This window comes from Lissotriton helveticus, chromosome 5_1, assembly GCF_964261635.1.
Source record: "Lissotriton helveticus chromosome 5_1, aLisHel1.1, whole genome shotgun sequence".
Classification (NCBI taxonomy): Eukaryota; Metazoa; Chordata; class Amphibia; order Caudata; family Salamandridae; genus Lissotriton; species Lissotriton helveticus.
In genome coordinates this window covers 1,940,452,978-1,940,467,724 of record NC_136065.1, presented here as the reverse complement: position 1 = coordinate 1,940,467,724, position 14,747 = coordinate 1,940,452,978, and the positions used below count along the sequence as shown (strand labels likewise).

The following is a 14,747-nucleotide window of genomic DNA, read 5'->3' as shown; positions in this document are numbered from 1 at the left end:
GATTATAAAATACTTCAGGTCATTGAGATTTTTCGCATGGACTAGTTCAAAGTGGCCGGCAACCGGATAATTCACATCGGAATTCACGATTGCCCTTAGGTGTTGGAGGATACGGTTAAAGGCTTGAAGTTTTGTGCTGCCTACATATTTGAGCATACATGTGCATTCCAGTACATAAACCGCAAATTCTGTGGGGCAGTTGTAAAGACCTTTAACCTGGATTGGGTTAGGGTTAAAGGCAGAGCAATTATTACTAGTACTGATGCCAAATTTACATGCCCTACACGAAATGCACCGATGGAAGCCCGCGTTGTTGGACAACCAGTTCTTCACATTTCTTACTTCAGGACTAGATTTCACATGGGAATCCCTTATAGAGGGAGCCCTCCTGAATATATATATATATGTACACATATATATGTACATATATATATATACATATATATATATATATATGAAAAGGAAAGTCGAAGCCTTGTGTTGTAGGAAGGACGACAGCGGACCCAAATCTTTAAGGTGCAATTATTTATTTGTGCAAGTACCCCGCACCTTAGCCATGACGCGTTTCGGGCCCCCTTGGCCCTTGATCACATGACACGCTATGGAGTGATTCTCAACAATTTAAAGTGACAGTGCACGTTGCTATGGAAATCTTCATCATAGACATAAACGAAATACACATTTTTAGCAGCTCATCTATAAAAACATAATAAATACTATTTTAGAATCACCAACCTGTTTACAAATGATAAATATACATCATTAGTAACCAGAAAGATAAAAGGTCATATATATATATATATATATATATATATATATATATATATATATATATATATATATATATATATATATATATATATATATATGTACATATCTTAAAGTTACATAGATGTGGAGTTAGGTATGTAAGATCAATACATACTTACCTTTAAATATTTTTTCCCTTGATATTTCTTGCACAATATTAATGCCAGACGATATCCTGGACTCGATATCCATACACCACATCCACCTCCAATAGATCTGGGTTTCATGAATACTAATTGAAGAATCGCTTTGGTGAAGAGTTCACCCAGTGGCTTGACATAGAAAGTGAACAGGATGCTTGACCTGAAGGAACAGCAGAAATTGTGATGGGCTCAATGATGATGTACAGTCTCCAGGTCTCAGGTCCCGCCTGCTTCCTCAGTTGATTTATCGGTGAAGAACGTGCTGCTCTTTGTTCTGCGCCGGTCGGGCAATACTGCCCCATGAGCCCTCTTCTTGACTTTATGTAAGTAAATGAAAAAATGTCCACCACGTTTCTGATGCACAGCACAGCACTGAGGGGCACCGCCAGGCCAGAATACTCCTCACGCTATTAGTGGCCCCAGCTGACCCAGCTGGTCGGCCACACTAAGCCTGGGCAGCGCTCCTCTCAATGCAAGGGTGCCTAGCCCTTTCAATTCAGGGGGATGATTCCAGCAAGCACCTCACGCTGGGTCAGAGGTTCCCTAGGGCAGAGCTGGCACAGGCATGCCAGCAGGTAGGGACCGCCAGGAGATGCAGCTGGGTTCCACGGCGGTTCCTCCTGACGCCCAGCAGTCCTTCTGCTCCCAAACAGTTCCCCCTCCCATAGGGTCACTGCCCCAATACTTTTATTGCATGTCCTCTTTGTTCTGCCCTGGCACAGGCTTGAGACCCAGTTCCAACTAGTTCTGGGGGGCGCTTAAGTGCACAACAGTCCCCATTGATAGTGTAGGTTCTGGCCCCAGGCACACAACAGGGGGGCACAGCCAGCATTGTACAAGGCAGGCACAGACCTATTCAGGGTCACGGGCTACTCCTCCCACTTCTCCAAATGTAGATCTGCCTATTCAGCCTAGTGCTGACTCACCCAGCCACTCTGAAGCCAACGCACCTCCCCAGCCCCTGTCACTCCAGAGCCAGACTTTCAATACACATCAGGCAGGCACAAAGACACATAGCCCACAGAAATGCCAGCTTCTAAAAGTGGCATTTCTAAAATAGAGATAATAAATCTGCGCACACCATTACGCAGCATTTATTACCACTATTCCAAACATACCAAACTTGACCACGCTGCCCCTCTCAAATCAGGAATTACCACAGAAACACTTATCAGGGAATCCCCAATGCATTACTATGAGAGGGCAGCCTCACAGCAGTGAGAAACCAAAATGATTGTTTGTCACTACCAGGACATGCCACACAGTTAGGCACATGTCCTACCTTTTACCTACAATGAACCCTGCACATAGGGCTAGCTAGGGCCTACCTTAGGGATGATCGATATGTAGTAAAAAAGGGAGTCACAGACGTGGCACCCTCTTTATGTGCCACATAACAGCGGCAGTAAACTGCGCGCACAGGCCCTGCAATGGCAGAGGCCTGAGACAGGTTTGAAAGGCTACTTTGGTTGGTGGCACAATCAGTGCTGCAAGCCCACCAGTAGCATTTAACTTACTGTCTCCGGGTGTCTGGGATACCACTTTACTGGGGACTGATAAGTAAATTAAATACGCCAAACAGGTGTAGACCAATCTTACCATGTTTTAACACTGGACAGCAGTGATAAAGTACCCAGAGTCCTAAAACTACCAGCACCTGGTCAGAAAAAAAGATCAGGAGGAAGACAAAATGTTCAGGGATGACCCTGCAAAACGGTCCAAGTCCAACAGACCCTTTGAGTTCTTGGGTACTGGCAGTGCTTTTTTTATTTCCATGGAGGATTCCTGCTTCCTTGATGATTTTCTTACTTACTAACTTATGGTGTAAGAGTATCAGAATACCCACCTTGATCGATAAATACTGACTGCATTGGTCTAGCAGCTCGTGCCACATTATTGAGCTTTTGCATGAATTGGAGTCATGTATATTTGATTTTATTAATATTTATTGAACTAAAAGCGAAGAGTTCCTTTTACAAATTCCAAAACAAAAGACAGTGTCTTATTATTTCAACTGCATTTTTGAGCAAAAAATGTACAAAGTAATTTGAGCTGTATTTGCTTCTCTGCTGATAAATCCCTCCCAGAATTTAGGGAGAGCTTTCCAGAGAGTTAAATTGTAAAGTACCAACCACATTTACAGGTTGCACAACTTATTATTGCAAAAGTTTACTTCTTATAGGATCACATTTTACACTACAAAAATAATCAAGGAGAATAGCGGAGATGTTAGCTAAAAAGCTACTCATGTTAATACAATGGCAATAACTTATGCATAATTGGTAAACACTTTATATTTATAGAGTTACAAATGTATTATTTTTTTTTGTAGACTATGACCCCCAATCTAAATGTTATGGGCTGCTCATTTCTTCGCCATGGCAACAGAATAAACTACTCTGTCGCCCGGATGTAGGTGCCGGCTGCCAAATATAGAAATGTCTGCCGACCCAGCAGACTTTTTTAGCCTTGACAGGAACCGCTGTCACAGCGGTTCGAGTCAGCACATTGTAAGTTTCAAAAAGAGAATCTTAAAGTAGTATTTACTTTTTGAAAATAAAGCTGAAATTCTCCCCTCACTATGGGAGCTTTCCACCATTGTGAAGGGGCATTGAGCATTTTTCAATGCCCCTTATTGCCATGTTTTTCCTGGCAGTGACAGGCATTGAAAATCACCTGTATGTCCAATCTAAATTAGGTGGGCGTCTATACAGCCAAACCTTCGACGGTCCTTACTCCATTGGGCCATTGGAGGAGTTTGACCACAGCGGAGATGGCGTAGTCTCTACCATTGTCAAACCTATGATCCGGCTAATTCTAAATCAGGCAGGCAGACCAAAATCTGATGACCATTAAATCAGGCCCTAAGAGTAAACTGAACAAAGGGCGACAAGGAAGACATCTCGCACCAGCTGTTTCTCACTTGTCGCTTTACTCCTTTGCATTCCTGATTCACTGTGTCATTATTGTGTGCCTTGAATGTTGGGAGAGTGAGTCGGATTCTCATCTGAGAGTCAATGACACTTCAGAAGAGTGATATTTTGTAAGTAAAGAAAGATCCTTGACAGTTGTGATGCTCAAGAAGATCATTCTGCCCGAGTGCAAAGAATCCAGCTGTGCCTTTTCTTTGGATGACATTGGAAAAGTCATTTTGATCTTACCAAAATACATGAAGGAGAAAACACAAGTGCCTCACTCTTCTCTGAAAGAGGGACAAGTGGACATGTCTAAGACATTCAGGGTCATTTGAAATTAACAGGGTAGTCATTTTGAGGTCAGGTAGCCCACAGGCAATAACAGGACGATCTTTTATGGACCAAGCAGGTGCACAACAAAGCATCAAGTAACCAATTAAAGCCCAGGCATTGTGTAATAAGAACACAAGACAAACTTCTCATCTGCAGTCAAACTACAGTACTACCTTTTAGGCAGAATAAGAAAATGTGGGCAAAAAAACCTATACGGTTTGACCAAATGTTGTCGTCCAAATTGAATTGGTACAACATTAACGAAAGGAGAAGACATCCTGAGAAAGTGGCTGCCATCTTAAACTGGACTGCCAATATGGACTATAAATTAATAGAAAAAACAAAAAGAAGATTATTACAGAGCAGATAAAGCCCCTTCCAGAAAATCTATTTAGGGGTAGACAGCTAACTATCCAAGCGGCACTCTTCATCGTGGGAAGACATAACAAACATCTGTACAATACATTCTGAACAAACTTAAAGTAAAAAGTCACAAACAGTGAAAGGCTACAACAAAGCAAATTTAGAATGGGTCGCTTCTGTTTAGAAATGTGCAAGAATAAATTACAGAAGGAATGACTATGAAATAAATAAGGAAGTATAATCAAAAACAAGTGAACATAAAGGAAAGGATCACTGTTGCCAACAGACATTTGATAGTATGAAGCCATACAGAAATACAGAAAGACTGGTAATGAATTACAGACCAATTTACAGAGCTATATTATACACCAGACAAAGATCATAATGCAAAACAATCAAACATCAATCAGCAAGTGCACAGGACTGGGGCGCCAGAGAGCCAGCGAGCAAGAGGCCGCACTGGCGTAAGGCTCCCACCGCCCAGGCTCATTATCGGCTATGGCCATTGACTGCCGGAGGACCCCCCCTTCAGTTAAAACATTATTAACAAGGACATGAGAGGAATTTCTTTGGAGGCGGGGGTCATACAACCCCCGGCCGTATTCATTAAAACATAAAAATAAATCAAAAATTGAAATAAACAATATTTACACAAATTACGCAGAAAACGTTCCATGACATTCGATTACAATTGATATATACAGATATCAGATGGCTAACTTTAACATAATTCTAGTACAAGGTATTTCCTATCCGAATCTAACGTATAAATCTTACAATACTTAATTTTCTGCGTATCCAATTTGGGCCTACGGCAAGGTCACTAACTGGTGTCAGATCCTTATCACTTAAATCACGCCCTCCTGTCGGAGTTCACATGCGTAGAGGGCCTGTTTACCGAGAGGGTACTTCCCCTGGTTGCCCCCGTACGCCCTATTAACCACGCCCTTCCGTTGAAGTGCGCATGCGCAGAGGGCCCGTTTACCGTGAGGGTACTTCCCCCCCAGTTACCCCCATACGCTCCATTAACTCCATTAAAGGGGGACCTTGCATCTCTGCGCCATTTACTGCCGTCATTGTGCACGTGCGGGGTGGCCAACCAGTCTGGAGAAAGCATGACTCCCCCCTCCCCCGCACCCAGGTAGCCAACAGGCTGTACCTGCCCCTGGAGTTCTAGGAGAGACCACTTGTCTCTCCCATTGGGCGACCTCATTTAAGAATGGCACCGCCCTCTAAGGACCTTAAATTTACTGCTCACCAATCATGACCTTACCGCCACAGGCCAGCGTAGTTTACCGACTATCTGGATCCCCCCTACCCTCCTATACTGAAAGGTCATGCCCTGTCCTAAAATTCACAAACCTAGCCTACTCACTGCAAGGTCCTGCCCTGTCCCTATACACCACTAACTAGGCAAGAAGATTCTCTGCAACGATTTCATCCCCTGGTGTGGACAAATGGACGCCGTCTTTTAAGAAGCACGGCTCCCCCAGATGCACCCCTGAGCTATCGTCTGTAAGTGTCAAGCCCTAGCTAGCCTCAGTAGTTTGTTACCAGGTTGATGTTTGCAGTGGCCCCATGGCCTCACAGACTCGCTCCCTCCCATTGGTAGCTCTGGATCAGTCACCCCCCCCCCCAAGTGCGGGATAGAGATGCTAGTGCTGTCAGACTCAGGGAGAGTGGACATACCGCCATGTGGCCACTAATACCGCCATGGGGGCCACTAAATGGGCTCAACTGATGGCATCACGCTGTGCCTGATAAGACACGTCATCCCAGACACTGACACTCATTGTCGGTGTAATTGGAAGGCTACCCAGGTACCACAGGCCCCAGGATCTCCTATAAGCATATCACGGAGTCCATCAACCACCTACACCTGCCCACTATGCTCAAGAAAATGTTCTGCGTATGCATACCTCCTTACTACGGAATATCCTATTGTGTCCGCTACAATGGCACCCGCGAGCCGTAGCGGCAGAATACTGAAGCGCTTGAAGCGGCGTACTGCTATATTACTGTGGCTGTCACCACCAATAGTTAACACACCTATAAAACAACCAATACAGTGCTGGCACCTCTTGAGCCCTTGATTGATCGCCCGTCACCTTATTGCCGTCGCTTGCCACTCACGTTCCGGATCTACCGGTCCCCTTGGCTGTCTGCCTCTTGCAGATGTTGTGGTGTGGAGCACTTCCCGGGTATCCGCCATGGATCCTGTCATACATAAATGAAAAACAAACACAACTGATTAGTGTTTTTGGCTTACAGACGACAGATACAGTTCATATGCCAGCCCTACTTCATGAGACTGCACCCCCTCCTTTCACCCACACCCTCAGCCTAGGGTGCATAAGTACCGTTGGGCCGCAACTCAGAGATATAATATGCCGGCCAGCAATGCTTCGATACTGCGTGATACTACACCTGTAACCTTTACCAAATTATCCGTGCCCAAATAGTTCCCAGGTTTTTCTGCACCACATGTGTACCTATAATTGGTGCCTAGATGCTTCTGACACAGGCCCCTAATCCACATGTGTAAATGCACCTGCGTGTGGAGGTACTCCCAAAGGTGTGACAACAAGGCTAGGGATGTACTGCTTTGACATCATAAGCGTTGATAATGCACTAGAGTGACCTCACAGAGGCCAGTACCTAGCAGGACTGACCACAAAAACCTTGTAATCAATAGCTGTAACATGCAAAACGTACTCCCACAGTAGGTATTAAGCCGAATATATAATTTGTGTTTCTTGTGAACCGTGAATGGTCCTTGCCTAATGTGAGAGGCTAGTATAGCATCAGTTGTATTACATAACGATCATTTGAAAAACCGACATTCAATGAGCATGTCTGGATGTGATGCCAACAGTAAGGCAAGTCATGTTTTGCCCTAAAAAACGCCCATGGTTCACCCGTTCTGGTGGCAACAAATTGCCCCAGCCAGCCCTTTTGATACACAAGGCCTGTCACTGATGCATTTAAAAATGTTTTAAGGGGCACGTTTATGCATATTATCCACCGCGAATTCGACTCGAAGGTATTGGAGCGGTTTACATGAGCACCTTATTTACAATACACATTCAGGCACGGGGAGATTAAGTGATTTGCCCAGAATCACAGGATGTGGACGCGACCCCGAGGCTCGGACCCTGGTCTCCAGCACTAAAGTCGACAGTCTAGCCAACGGATCACATCCTCTCCCATGATCATTAGAAACCCCCATCGATAAGTAATGCCACAGAAGTGGAATGACTGGGCATGATTTATAACCGACAATTGCAGAATCTTTTTAACTTGCATTTCATGTGACGCCGTCGGCCTGCGATAGCTGGCCCCCCGAGACTAGCTTTTATTAAGACTTTCTTTGTCTTAGAAGTTTTATTGTGAGAGACTGGCATAACATCTGTTGCATTAAATGAGGAACATTGAAAGCGGACTGTCCATAAGAGCGCCTAGCCTTGCCCCCATTTTATTAGATGATGGGGGCATATTTCCTGCGCTGGAGATTAAGCGATCTGCCCAGCATCTCCTGTTGTCCTTTATATTGCTGCGATTATCCAGTTGACCCAACAAATGCAACCTTTGAAGCTGAAGGCCAGGTGACATCTCCCCTCTTGCATCCCTATGAGAAGAGCTGCCAACAAAGTGACATGCCCCGGCTAATGCAGGCTGGGTGTAAAACAGACGTTTTATTGTGAGAGTCCCGCATCGCCCTATTATGAGAGTACTTAGCAATAGCACCAGTCGCGTTACAGGGGGACCCCTTCATATACATTTCTGCAGGGGATCATATGATTGGTAGATTATCTAGCTACCTCCGGAGAGGTGTCCTGGCGCCAACATCCTGCAGCTCCTGAGCCTTAAAAAGGTCTGAAGGTATGAGCAGTGTGCATATAACCTTCAACTTGCAACCCACGCCAGCATGACAATGGCTGCATCCTATCTGTTGATTAGAATTCACAGCACACCAGGATTTGTGCTCAGGTATCTATAGCCTAACACAGCTGAAGGTCCTTCACTGAGGTGCTTGTATTTCCAACCTATAACACACATCACAACTTATTATAACTATACCTGAGTGTGTCCCATTTCAGATTTGAAAAACTGTGTAAAAGGGGAACAGAGATTAAATGTAGGTCACGAGCAAAAAGGATAATCGGTCAAGCCCAGATAACATTGCGCAGATTCGTGTTAATTTTCTCTTCTCATTATGTCACTTGCATGGTATAGATTACCACGAGGCCTTAGAATTCCTCAACATGTATTCCCCTTATGTATTTCACTTTGATATCGCTCCTGCTTTAATGACAGCAGGATGTACAATGACATGTTACTTCCGGCACCACTCTGACAAGAAGAGTGGATCCTAATAAAACCCATGGAATAAGATCTTTCCTATTAAATCAGCTCTTTTAAATTAGACATGCAAATGTCAAATTTAAGATTAAAGGTATTTCACTTTCCAGTAAAGGAACAAGAGGACGTGGGCATGTGGCCTCTTTCTAAAACTTCACACATTTGGTAAAGAGCTTACAAAAATGTGTCAAACCTCATATTTGAACCCGGCTCCTGGTACTTACTTTTTCGATGTAAGGCTTACTTCCTGCAGATATACATCAAATACATTTTTTTACTAAGCCCACAACGGTGTTTTTGTCTTTGAGCAGAAAGGGAATGCTTCACCTGAATAAAATATTATCTTCCCCTAATGGCTTTCTGCTGCAGTCACAACTAAGAGTTAAGAAGGTGCAGCGACAGTAAACCACTCAACCTCAACGCATTGTAACTTAATATTTCCCAAAACTCACTGTATCGATCCTTGCAGACCAATGAGATGACAAAATGTATTCCACCGGGAGGCAGTATTGTTTGCATACCGTGTTATATTCTATAAAACATGGACCCCAGCCAGTTCGGCTAGATTGAAAGCTGTACTCCCCTTGCTAAGTCCCGAATCAGGGAAAGATGACTATGAGAATTACAGTGTAAGAAAATGAAAAGTAAAAAGTAATTACCAAAAAGTACAGATAATTTAAATATTCAGTAGCAGAATGTCTCTGACACATCAATTTCTGTTAACACAATTTTCATTTGTGCACTCGGTAAGTAACTACACACGCGTAGGGTTTTGGAATGTACCATATTTCCTGCAGCAGCTGTGGGAAAATGTGCAAGTCTTATTATACCTGATTAAACACACTTGTCTCTAATTCTATTACCGTCTACTAAAGGCATTGATACTTCTGTGTAATAAGAAAGTAACACACAAACTCTGCTGTAGTACAGGAGGTAAGTGCTTCCGTCCATACATACTGCCCTGGCCAGAGCGGCGCATGCCAGCGTTGGGTATCTCGCAGCTATGCTGCTGCAAGGATACTTCGTCTTAATTACAATCTTATTACTGATAGTGTGCCCAAAATACTTGTTAAATGCCTAAACCTGTAAAGTCCCCTCTGCTGACCTTGCCATGCCGCGTATTTTCCTGAGGAGTTAATAATTGGTTCGGTGCGCTAATGGAGATGCCTTCTCTTTAGGTTCCTGCCACAAACCGGAGAGTAATTACGAACTGTTATTGCTTAATCGCCTTTATTTCAAAGGCTGCCCATTCACTCTATTTTTAATGCTAACGACTTCAGGTCATTCATGCCGCCAAGGCCAGGCCTGAACCCGTGTCTTAGAGCACGCACAGTACCAAAGTGTCGTGTTATTTCTTCTGGATGCTCCGTACCGACCGGTATGCGAAGGAGGCACTACAGGTCCAGAGCAGGCTCTGTCCAGAAAAGCTGGTCAAGCCCCTGCCACCTCTCAACCTTGAGGCCCGAACCTTCTAAAACTAGCGTGTTTTTTGAGAAGGGAATCCCCCTCTCACACATAGATAAACACTTTAGGGCGTGTAGACACATAGTCTGAATCACACACCCACTAGTTTAATTACACTCACTTTTTTATATAGGTCCTGAAGAAAGCCAGCATATATATAAAGCACTGGCTGAAACATGTTGACCCATCGGATGTGGGAGGTCGTAACTCGCCTCTAACATCCAACAGCCTTATTTTTAACCGCTGACGGAGGCCCAGGTATTAAAGTCTAATTTACCCTCGGGTACTGGGACCCCCGCCAAGCCGTTTTAATATCACCTTCATAACACTCTTCACTGCACACTCAGCAATATACCTGCTCCGCTGCAATCAGGCGTCGAAGCACACCCGGGACACGCTAGGTGCCACTGGGTGGGCCCGATGATGAAGAATGCCACCAACTAGGTTGGTGGGTGAGGGCTTTATGAACACACTCACCAGGTGTTCCCACCCCATGACGAAACATACTTGAGTCTTCTTACTTGTTGTAATTACTATTAACTATGAGCTAGTCTCTTTTTGATTAAATCAATCATCCCGGGGAGACACTCGCAGATGTCACCAACCGGAAGGATCAAAACTTAAAGACATCTCTGCAGCGTGCGCCCACGATCCTACTGAGCTATTGCAGACTCCCTAACCATTAGGCATACCAGATCCCAAACACTTTCGTGAACAGCGCAAAAACAGGCACAGCAACACGACAAATGCTCAAACTGCTGGGCAAACGTACCATTTTTCAAAGCGGCGGTGCCAGTTCTCGGATTGCAGTGCACGCTGTGCCGTTCACAGTACTGCCATTTTCCAAAGCGGCGGTGCCAGCTATCCCTTGCCCGTGTGCCTACAGCGGCCTTCGGCAAAAACGGTGTGCCACCGGGAACCGCAGCGACGAACGGTCAAGGCTGCCCACCATGCTGTGGTGCTTCCGGCTGGAATCCTCCTTCATGTGCCGATGTCCGCTCAAGTCCGCCACACTCTCGCTACCGAGGACAGTTGCCAGCTCCTCAGAAACAAGACCGCGAACCTGTAGAGGAGACAAAAGATGTAAAGCAACATTACGGGCCGCTGGTGGCTCTCGGCTCCCTCTGCACATCGCATGTCAGAGACCCCGCAGCTCTTAAATTCCGGCAACACCGTCCCTCGAGCCATCTGAAAAATAGAAGAAAAAGAATTACAGCCTCCTTGAGGCTGGAGGGGCAGGCCGTGGAGCACGGAGTCAAAGAGGCAGACTCCCGCGCCTTGGCCCTCTTGCTGCCGCCTCTCCTTAGGGCCCCTGCTCTCTAGGCTTGCCCTCGCTCTACAGGCTTGCCCAGGCTTGCCCTCGCTCTGCAGGCTTGCCCAGGCTTGCCCTCTCTCTCCAGGCTTGCCCTCGCTCTCCCCCGCTCTGCTTTCCCGCTCTTTCCAACCCCCCCTATGCTCCCCACCGCTGCTCTTCTGCGGCCCCTGCCCCTTCTCCTGCCTCCCGCTCCCCATTCGCCGCCCCGCTCCCGCCTCCCAGCTGCTCCTCCCTCCCACTTCGCCATAAATGGCGGGGACCCCGCCAGAGCCAGTCTACGCCCGTCCACGACTGGACCGCGCCCAGCGCCAGAACCCCTGGACCCCGCCAGAGCCAGCCAACCCGACTGAGCTACGACGCCGCCACCCTCCACGCACTCAATACCGGCCGACATCCAGCCTGCTACCAAGCCACACCGAAACGCACCCACGGAGCCTTCACCTGCCACGCCTGCTACTTCACCTGCACTCGGTCCTGCACCGCGCCAGCCAAAACAGCCGCCAACAACAACCACCTCAAGCGCATCCTGCTCAACACCCGCTCCATCAACAGGCACGCCGTCGAACTATGGGACCTCCTGGACAAAACGGCACCAGACGTCGCCTTCTTCACGGAAACCTGGATGAACGCCTCCTCAGCCCCCGACATCGCCATTGCCATCCCTGACGGCTACAAGATCATCCGGAGGGACCGCGTCAACCAGACCGGAGGAGGCATCGCCATCGCCCACCGAAACACTATCCGCATCTCCCATCTGTTGCTGGCGCTACTCCTGCTGCGTAGGGCTTTGGCTGATCAGGTCCATCATCAATGTCCTCATGATAAGTTATTTCAACTTCTGTACCTTTCTTTGTGGCAAGGTTGTGTAGCATAGCACAGATTGCAATGATTTTACAACATATGATGGGTGTGTACTGACGTGCACCTCCGCTTTTGTGGAGGCAGCGGAACCTGCTTTTCAAGTCCAAAGGTGCGCTCCACAACGTTGCGTGTTGATTTGTGTGCCACATTGTAACGTCTCTCATTCCGGGTTGATGGTTTCAGGTAGGGAGTGAGGACAAAGGACCGCACAGCATAAGCGCTCTCACCTAGGTGGGAAAGAGAGTGCCATTAGTAACATGCAAAAGAACACATTCAGCTGCAGTATCTATCAGGGTGTGTCACAGTGATTTACCTAGCAGGTATCCTTTCCGAAAATCTCCAGCAGCCAGGCATGTGTAGATCCCACTGTTCTGGAATATGTACGAGTCGTGGGTGCTCCCAGGAAATTTGGCCACAATGTCAGTGATTATGTTGCCAGCATCGCAGATTACCTGCACATTTATTGAGTGTGTGGACTTTCTGTTCCTGTAGATATACTCAGTGGCTGCAGGAGGGCAGATTGGAATGTGTGTCCCATCAATGCAGCCTATGACGTGCGGGAACTGTGCCATCTGATAAAAGTCTGTCTTGGTTTTCTGCAGTTCCGCCTGTGTGTTTGGGAAGCTGATGAAGTGGTGCATTCTCTGCATCATGGCATCCAGGAACTTTCTGAAGAAACGGGACAGGCAACTCGGAGACACCCCGCCTACCGCAGCTATCACCCGCTGGTTAATGCCAGATGCAAGGAGATGTAGGCAACAGAGCACCTGCACATGTGGTGGTATGGCGTGCGCCCTTGGTGTTGGGTGCTCCAGGATTGGGTGCAGGTCCCTTATCAAGTCCAGGATGGTGTGGGGGTATAGCCTGTACCTCTCTGCCTCAGTAAGTTGGAAGAGTGTGATCCGATGTCTGTAGACTTGCTCCTCCCGTCTCCAGATCCTCTCTCCTGCTGCCTGCAGCCGTAGCCGCCTTGCAATAACGTAGAAAGCCGCCATAGTGATCACACTGTTGCATTTTGGGATTGCTTATATACCATGTGGTTGATTACCACCTGCTTCCAGTTGGTGTTAATTACCGACTCTTAAATACCAAATTTCATCAAATTCAGTATTTTGGATTTTACCTATATATCTTTTCTCGTTTTACCGTTTCTTATTTACCGATTCAGTAAATACCGAATCGGTAAATACCGATTCGGTATTTTTGAATTCGGTATTTACCGATTCATATTTACCGAATCCTTACATTTGGCCTCCTACATCTCATGCCTAAATACTGGTCAGTAACGGCAAATTTACCAAATTTCAGCCGTTACCGACCGGTATTTAGCTACCTACATATGGCTCTATGTCCATAAAATGTTCGGTAAAGGTGAGGTTGTCACCCGGTGGATGATAGAAGGTGTGTAGAATGCAAATTGGTTTGCCATTGCCAGTGATGTCAAGGCAAATGTATTCACACGAAGGGAGTACAGGGGATAAGGATCTGTTTACTGAGATATAGTTCAGGTGTATGCAAGCGATACCCCCCCTGTCTTATTAATTCTATCCAGCCTGATGATGTCATAGTTTGGGGGTACTAGTATGTCAATGATGGGTGTAGAGCATGGGTACTCACAAACTTTCTCTCGGGGGCCAAATTTACAGTGTGGTTTGTGGACGAGGGCCGCACTGATGGGGGCGGGGTCAGAGGGGGAGGGGCGGGGCTAAAGCAAAAAGAAAACTTGTGACCATGAGGTTGCACACAGGTCCCTGCAGCAGCTGACTTCATCCACTGAGCCACCAGACCCAGCATACATACATCTCTCTCTACCTCCGGCCCTCCCTCTCCATCTCTCTCTCCCTCCTGCCCTCCCTCTCGATCTCTCTCTCCATCCTGCCCTCCCTCTCCCTCCCTCTCCTTCCCTCTCCCTCCTGCCCTCCCTCTCCATCCTATCCTCCCTCTCCCTCCTGCCCTCCCTCTCCTTCCTGCCCTCCCTCTTCCTCCTGCCCTCCCTCTCCCTTCTGCCCTCTCTCCCTCCTGCCCTCCCTCCTGCCCTCCCTCTCCCTTCTGCCCTCTCTCTCTCTCCTGCCCTCTCTCTCCCTCCTGCCCTCTCTCTTCCTCCTGCCCTCTCTCTCCCTCCCTCTCCCTCCTGCCCGCCCTCTCCCTCTCCATCTCTCTCTCCCTCCTGCCCTCCCTCTC

General features: G+C 46.9%; 1 long non-coding RNA gene across 1 annotated transcript in view; it reads left to right on the top strand.

Annotated features, from left to right (window-relative positions):
* LOC144753900 (uncharacterized) overlaps window positions 1-14,747 on the top strand; it is a 232,416-nt gene that overhangs the window by 74,225 nt on the left and 143,444 nt on the right. The window lies entirely within an intron of this gene.